Here is a 7,148-nt window from a genome sequence, read left to right as displayed (position 1 = left end):
ACTGTAGGATAAAACACTGGACTGCAAGTTGGTTGGAATCGCAAGGTCGGTGGTTCAAACCCACTAGCCGCTCCTCGGAAACCCTATTCAGGGTGACTATGAGTTGGAACCTATTTGATGGTCCTTAACAACAACATGTAATTCAAATAGTTGATGCTCTTGGCTGCAAATCAAAAGGTTGGTGGAAAAGCCCACCCAGAGGTTCTTTGGAACACAGGCTTGATGATCTGCTTCCCAAAAACCAGGCCACTGAACTCTGGGGAGCACAGTTCTACTGTGATGTAGCTGGGGGTGCCATAAATTGGAACTGACTTGAAGATAGTGAGTTTGGAGTGAGTAAGAGAAGCAACCTGGGCCCTGGGTTTAGGAAGAATCAGGTTTAGATTCTATTTCCACATTTATTGGCAAATTATTTAATCTTTCTGTTACTCAAAGAGTTTTTCTGAGTCACAGAATTGAAAAGTGTAGTGCGGTAGGTTAATAATATGCTGGACTGATTCAAAGTTGGCAGTTCAAGTTCATCAGCTGTCCTCAGAAACCCTATTACACAGGGTCACTATGGGTTGGAACTGACTTGACAACACTTAGCAACAACAGTAGTCTGTCCCTTCTTGGGTATTAGTTAACTCATTTGCACAATATAGAAAGTAAAATGAATGGTAAACCATAGGTGCTCAATAAGAGTTTGCCTCTATTTAAAAGTGGAAAAGACTGTATCCCTCTGGTGTAATTTATGTGGTTAGTGTTTCCTTCATATTTGGGGGGGGGGGATTGACTTTTTCTGACTTAAGATTTCATGTGATTTATTGGCCATCAGTGGTGCTTTCACCAAAATGACTGATGTTACAAACCCTGTATTTGGTGGCATGTGGGAAAATGGAAGCCTGTTAGTAATGTGAGGATTGTCAGAAGAACACTCTGTTTTTGATGCTTATGGAGAAAACACCACAAATATGCTTCTTCATTGAGATTACATGTATAGCAAGTGTCATATTCTCAATGGAAGACGAAGGTAAAGCTTGCTTTACAAGTCTTCCCAAGTATTGCAAGAATATAAAACCTATCTTCCAATACAATGCTTTGCACATGACTCCAAGGAGAAAATCTGAGTGGAAACATGAGAGCAACATGTATCCTGTATGGCAGACACTTGGTTATATGTGTGGACTTTTCTTGCATATTTTCTGGACACTGTGTAGGGTGCCTGTCCTGCAGTTATCTGTCTTGTATAAGAACTGCTCCCTTCTCCATAGAGTGGGTCCTGAGCCTCCTTTATAACAAATGACTCTATCCCTCCCTCAGGTCAGAGCTGTTTAGACTGTCTAATTGTTAATATGGTGGACATATGACCCAAGGTGGGCTATGCAGATTCTATTTCCTGGGAGTTTGGAGTCAGGTCTGGGACACAGTGCACTGAAGAGGCAAAAGAAATTAGAGGAGAGGTATGTGTATGTGTGTGTAAGGTGAGGTAGGGTGGGATACTGGGTGTGGGGAAGAAAGGAGACTCTTGGGCCCTGATCCCAGTGCCTCAGGAGACTGAGATAATACATTTCCTGCCTCAGAATTTGTAGCCATGTATTTATTTTCTCTTTTCCTTAAAGGCAGCTTGAGGGAATGTTGGTTCCTTCAAATCACAACTTGACTGTTGTTGGCTGCTTGTAGAAAGAGCAGTGACTGGCTCTGCACCATCTTGGTATGCTTCCAGCCATCTCTTTACATCCAAATCATGAAGAGTAGGCCTCAAGTTATGGAATGGGGGGAATGGTTTTAAGATTTTCACGGAGTTAACCCTCTCACCTCACCCCCACCTCCCACAATCTAAGATAATTTTGAACACCTTTATTAAAAGGTGAGTCTTATGAATAAGGGAGAGTTATAATATCATAGCCTTTGAAGACACGGCAGAGGTATCACATCCTTTTCACAGCTAGAAAACTTCATGTCTGTAATGGTTAGGGTTCTGCATCAACTTGATGAGGCCAGGATTTCCAGTGGCTTAGTAGTTGAGATGTGCTTATCACCATGATGATGCAGCCTAATACAGGCAGAGTTAACTCTATGATGAGTGGCTATGAGCAGCCAATCAATTGAAGGAATGCTTCTTTGGGGGGTGTGGCCTGCTCCCAATATAGTGGACACACAGTAAAGGCTCTCTCTCTGTCTCTTTCTCTCCTGCTGGGGATTTGGGACTTTACAATTATAAGCCATTTCCTTGATATAAGCTTCTCTTTATGTATATACATACATAAGTTTCACTGATTTTGTTTCTCCAGAAAATGCAGCTGAAGACAGTGTCATCAAATGATACAGCATATAACTATAATAGTAAGCTTCCATTGTAAATGTGTGAATATTAGTTTGAGCAGTTAGAAATAAGGAAGTTAGATTTTTAAAAGGTGGTTAGAGACTCATTTTCATACCTTTTATAAATATTTTACTTGGATTTATGTTTAAAAAGTGATGCATTACCCCATAGAGCGAAAAGCCACTCCTACTTCTCTTAAGCTTTGTATTATATGAAGTATTTATATTATATGAAGTATGGCTGCCTTACACACCTGGTTTTTAGATTCATTTAGCTGGGCAGGTCACTTAGGCTCTCTGTAGAATTAAAATAAAAAGAGTTTGTACTCACAGCTGTCCCCTTTCATCTGCTTTCTGGATGCTTCCATCCACTTATGTTGTCCAACCCTTTTGTTTCATTTCGATGCCAATTGTAAAAATGAGCTATTACAATCCACCTCATCTGATAACAGATCTCTAGCCCATATAATTCTTCCTGAAAATTAAGAATCATTTTATTTCCAAAATATTGAAGTTTAAAAATATTCTGGAGCTCAAATGCCAATTCTCATTTGCAAGCCTGGTAACTGTAATGAACTCTAGGATTTTCATTGCCCCCTCTATTTTATTTTCTTCAGTCTGATGGGAAATGTGTGTGCGCTTAGCAAAACGTTTACAAAGTTAGAAAACAGGAATGGTACTACTATTGTAAGAAAAGTCAGCTGTAACTATCAGATGCAAAGCTATGGTTGAAGTACCCAGGGCACTGGAGATTGACTAGAGTTGATCTGAGGGGGCTGCAAAGAGTTCACGGACAAATGCCATTATCTTTCCATTCCATGTTTTGAGGAACTTTTTGAAATCCCCTCGTAGAGAAGGTGCTGTTCTTTGCTTTTTAGCAGCTATAGGGGTGTGTGTACAAACAGCAGTGTGGATCAAGAGCCTGCTGGTAGTGACATGGTTTTTATTTCTAATTTCACTTAATATAAGGGGATCTTCATGGGCAACCAGACCCACTGGTGGCTTCCATTTTGTGGTGAGCTTATTGAAAATGGTCTCTGCGATTTACTTGGGAGCTGATTTTGATATGACCAGGTGCATTTTCAAATGACTGATGACTTGGTTATCTATGGTGATTGTTATTTCTTGACTTTAGTTATAAATCAAGGGGACTGTGATGCATTGATACTGTGGGTGCTTTTCTAAATGGGTTAAGGAGCTCATTGATTTTCAGTAACAACAATTCATATCCACATTGTGATGGAGGGTTCCTGTTTGTTTCACCATACCTCAACAGGAGCCTCGTCACTGGGCTTGTCGATTACTGTCCGCTTTCAACATTGAGAGGTCGGATGCAAACGCTTCCTCACAGCCCTGGGGATTGAGGCATGAATATGGCTGTACATCAAGTCAGAGCCCACATTCAGTCCAGCCAGTGTTGTGATGAGGGGTCCATCCAGGCTGAGGATGGACCCCAATTGCACTTCCCAACTGCTAAGGCTGAGCAGAGCATAGGGAGTCCAAGCTTCCAGAAAACAGATGGAAGGGGATATTCCTTGGGAATTGTCTGGTCTTTGCTAGCAGTGACATGTGGCACTTAAAAAAAATTCTTTTTAAAGCAATAAGGATTGTACACCAAGCAGTGGGATGAAGTTGTGCTGAGAGGTGTTGGTGATCAGCTGGCCTTGGGCCTGAGGAACCTCGGCAAGGACGTTTGGGCGGTGCTGAGCCTCTGTCAGCAGATGTCCAGGAGTCGGCCACTGCCCCAGTTCAAGAGCAAGCAGATTGGCTTGCACTCTGCCTGCCTGCTCATCTTCACCATGAAGGACAAGCACCAGACCCGCTATGAGACAGACGTTGTAGAATTCTCCATCTTCAATATCATTGGCTTTATTGGTGCTGTGGGTTAATGCGCCAGACTGCAAAGCCATTTGAACTGCAAGGTTGGTGGTTCAAGCTCACCAGCTGCTCCTCAGAAATCCTATACAGAGTTACTGTGGGTTGGAACTGACTTGATGGCACTTAGCAATAACAACAAAGGAGAACACAGAGCAAGTCTTCACCGAATTTGTGGATGAAGGGAAAGCCACTGTTCAGTAAAAGAAGTCTCCTGTGGCTATGTCTAAGTAAGGCCAATTCCAGCAGTTTAAAAGTTTCCTGTCAGCTAGGAGACTCACCAAGGTTGTGATAGTGAAACACCACTTTTAACCCTCACACCAGTGAAGACTTCACACTTCAAAAAATTTAAAACTAAAATGGTTATCATTTCCAAAAAGGATTATTCTTTAAGGAAGAACTTCCCATATTCTCTGAAACATCTTTAGACTTCTTATTGTGGGCTTGTCTGAGTTGACATGCATACGCTTTGCTTAAAAAAAACTTAGAAAATTAGACTTCAGCCACAACCATATAAAGACGCTTAGCCTTAATGACAACCACTTAGAGTCCTTTAGTGTAGCCTTGTGTCAGTCTACACTCCAGCAATCCCTTCAGAGTTTCAATCTCAGCAAGAACAAAATTAAAGCACTCCCTAAACAATTTTGGCAACTTGGAGAATTTCAGATTTAAAACTTGATGATAATGAACTGATTTGATTTCCTTTCATGATAGGACAACAAAATCTACATTTATTATCAGCATCTCTACATAAGCTTCCATTTTTGCCTAGTGAATTTTAAAAGTTATCCCTTGAGTATTTGGAAGTACATTTGAACAACCAGAAGTTCTACCAATCTTAATACTACAAGCACCATTAACTTTATTGGAATCTTCTGTATGAACCATATTAGATAATAGGTAAGACTTTGCTGTTGTTGTTAAATGCCGTCAGGTCAGTTCTTACTCATGACAACCCTGTATAGGGTTTCCAAGAAGCTGCTGGTGCATTTGAACTGCCAACCTTCCGCTAGCAGCCCAGTGCATATCCTACAGCAACACGCCAGGAATCTGGTAAGACTTTGCTGTTGTGAAGTTCTGTTGAGTTGGTTCTGACTCTCTGTTGTGAAGTGCTGTTGAGTCAATTCCAGCCCATAGTGACCCTGTATAGGGTTTCTGAGGAGTGACTGGTGAGCTTGAACCATTGACCTTGTGGTTCAAACTGACTTTCCAGTCCAGTGCATTAACCCAAAGCACCATGCCAGGATTCCATATGACACTTACATTACTCCTTTCCATCTTTGCCAAGATTTGGAGACTGCAAAAACCTGTGTTTGTGGAAGATTCTGTCTAAACTCTTACATCCAAGGACCTACTGCCTTGAATCTACATTCTGTTGCTCACACTGTGCTACTAGTGGATAAAATGGGTGGTATTCAAGCACCTATTCACTCTTATTTCTGATCTCTAGCCTGCTACATAAATTCCTCTGATATGTTAAAGTAATAGGAGCTACAAAAAGAAATTTCATTCAGTTACAGATGAGTTTGGGATTTGTCCAATTAAGCAGCGCCAAATTGGGCAAAGGGAAAGGGGAAGAACGTTATTCTAACATTTTAAATCATTTGATTAAAAATTTATTACACTAAAACCTAATAAAATTTTATTTTGGATTTTTTTTAAAAAAGCACTAAGGATAAGGGATCAAAGGAATCCTGGGGGTGCAGTTGTTAAGTGCTCGGTTGCTAATGAAAACTTGGCGGTTCCAACCCACCAACCACTCTATGGAAGGACAGATCAGACTATCTGCTAATGACATAAGATGATAGCCTTGGAAACCCCATTGGTGGTTCTACTGTGTCGTTTGTTGTTAGGTGCCATCGAGTCGGTACTGACTTGTAGCGACGTTATGTACAACAGAACGAAACACTGCCTGATCCTGGGCCAGCCTTACTATTGTTGCCACGCTTGAGCCCATTGATGCTGCCACTTTGTCAATCCATCAGAGTCTCAATGACATGGACTGACCTGACAGCGTACAAACAGGGGAGCAGGGGGGCACCGGTGGTTTGGAGGTAGAGTCCTCACCTCCCATGCAGGAGATCTAGGTTCGATTCACGGTCAGTGTACTTCCTACACAGCTATTCTTCATCTGTCAGTAGCGGATTGCATGTGGCTATGGTGCTGAGTAATCTCAGCAGAGCTTCCAGACCAACATCAACGAGGACCAAAGGCCTGGTGATCAGCCAGTGGAAAATCAGCCAATGGAAAACTTATGCATCCCAACGGTCTCAGCTGTATCCCACCATGGGGATGGTGCAAGGCTGGGCAATGTTTTGTTCAGTTGTGTGTGGAGTATCTGAACAGGGAGGAAACTCAGGGGCAGTTAACCGTACCAACCACCACAAAGTCGTGGCAGGCAGCAACAAGAAAGGGGTGACCTCTCAATGTCTGTGTTGTGTGGCAGGGAGTACCAGGGGAGCGGGAATGGGGTGGCCAGGAAGGACAGCGAGGGCAGTGATAGTTTCTACTGCACTAAGGAAGATTCTCTACTTTCTCACCTTGTTAAGCCACAAAACTGCTCTTCCCTCTGAGGCTACTATGATTTTTTTTTTTTTTTTTTTGAAATTTAGGAACAGATAAGGATGCTGCATAAGCAGAAAAGCTTGGAGCTTACATAAAATGCATAATCATGTTATCAATAAATGTAAAAACAGAATTACCCTAGTGGTGCTTATTTAATTATGGGCATGCTTCTTACTGTGCTGTGTGGTAAAATGGCAAGTGAATCACATGAACATTGTAGTGGGTGTAACTTATAATAGACAAGGAAACTGATCCTTATTAAATCCTAATGTCTGCTGGGCTTCGTGCTGGATGCTTTACACATGCACGCTCATGGAATCCATCCAGAAGCAAGATTCTGGAGTCCAGAGCTGGGGAGGAGGGAGAAATGACACTTCCGGGCCTTTGTGGAGAGCCAGGATGGG

The 7,148-nt window shown here is 42.1% G+C and overlaps 1 pseudogene; it reads left to right on the top strand.

Annotated features, from left to right (window-relative positions):
- LOC102832195 overlaps positions 1-5,664 on the top strand; it is a 10,290-nt pseudogene extending 4,626 nt beyond the window's left edge.
- Positions 5,665-7,148: the final 1,484 nt, after the last annotated feature.

Source organism: Chrysochloris asiatica, unplaced genomic scaffold (genome assembly GCF_000296735.1).
Source record: "Chrysochloris asiatica unplaced genomic scaffold, ChrAsi1.0 scaffold00021, whole genome shotgun sequence".
NCBI classification, from domain to species: Eukaryota; Metazoa; Chordata; class Mammalia; order Afrosoricida; family Chrysochloridae; genus Chrysochloris; species Chrysochloris asiatica.
The sequence above is the reverse complement of the archived record's forward strand: the minus strand, read 5'-3'. Positions and strand labels throughout refer to the sequence as shown.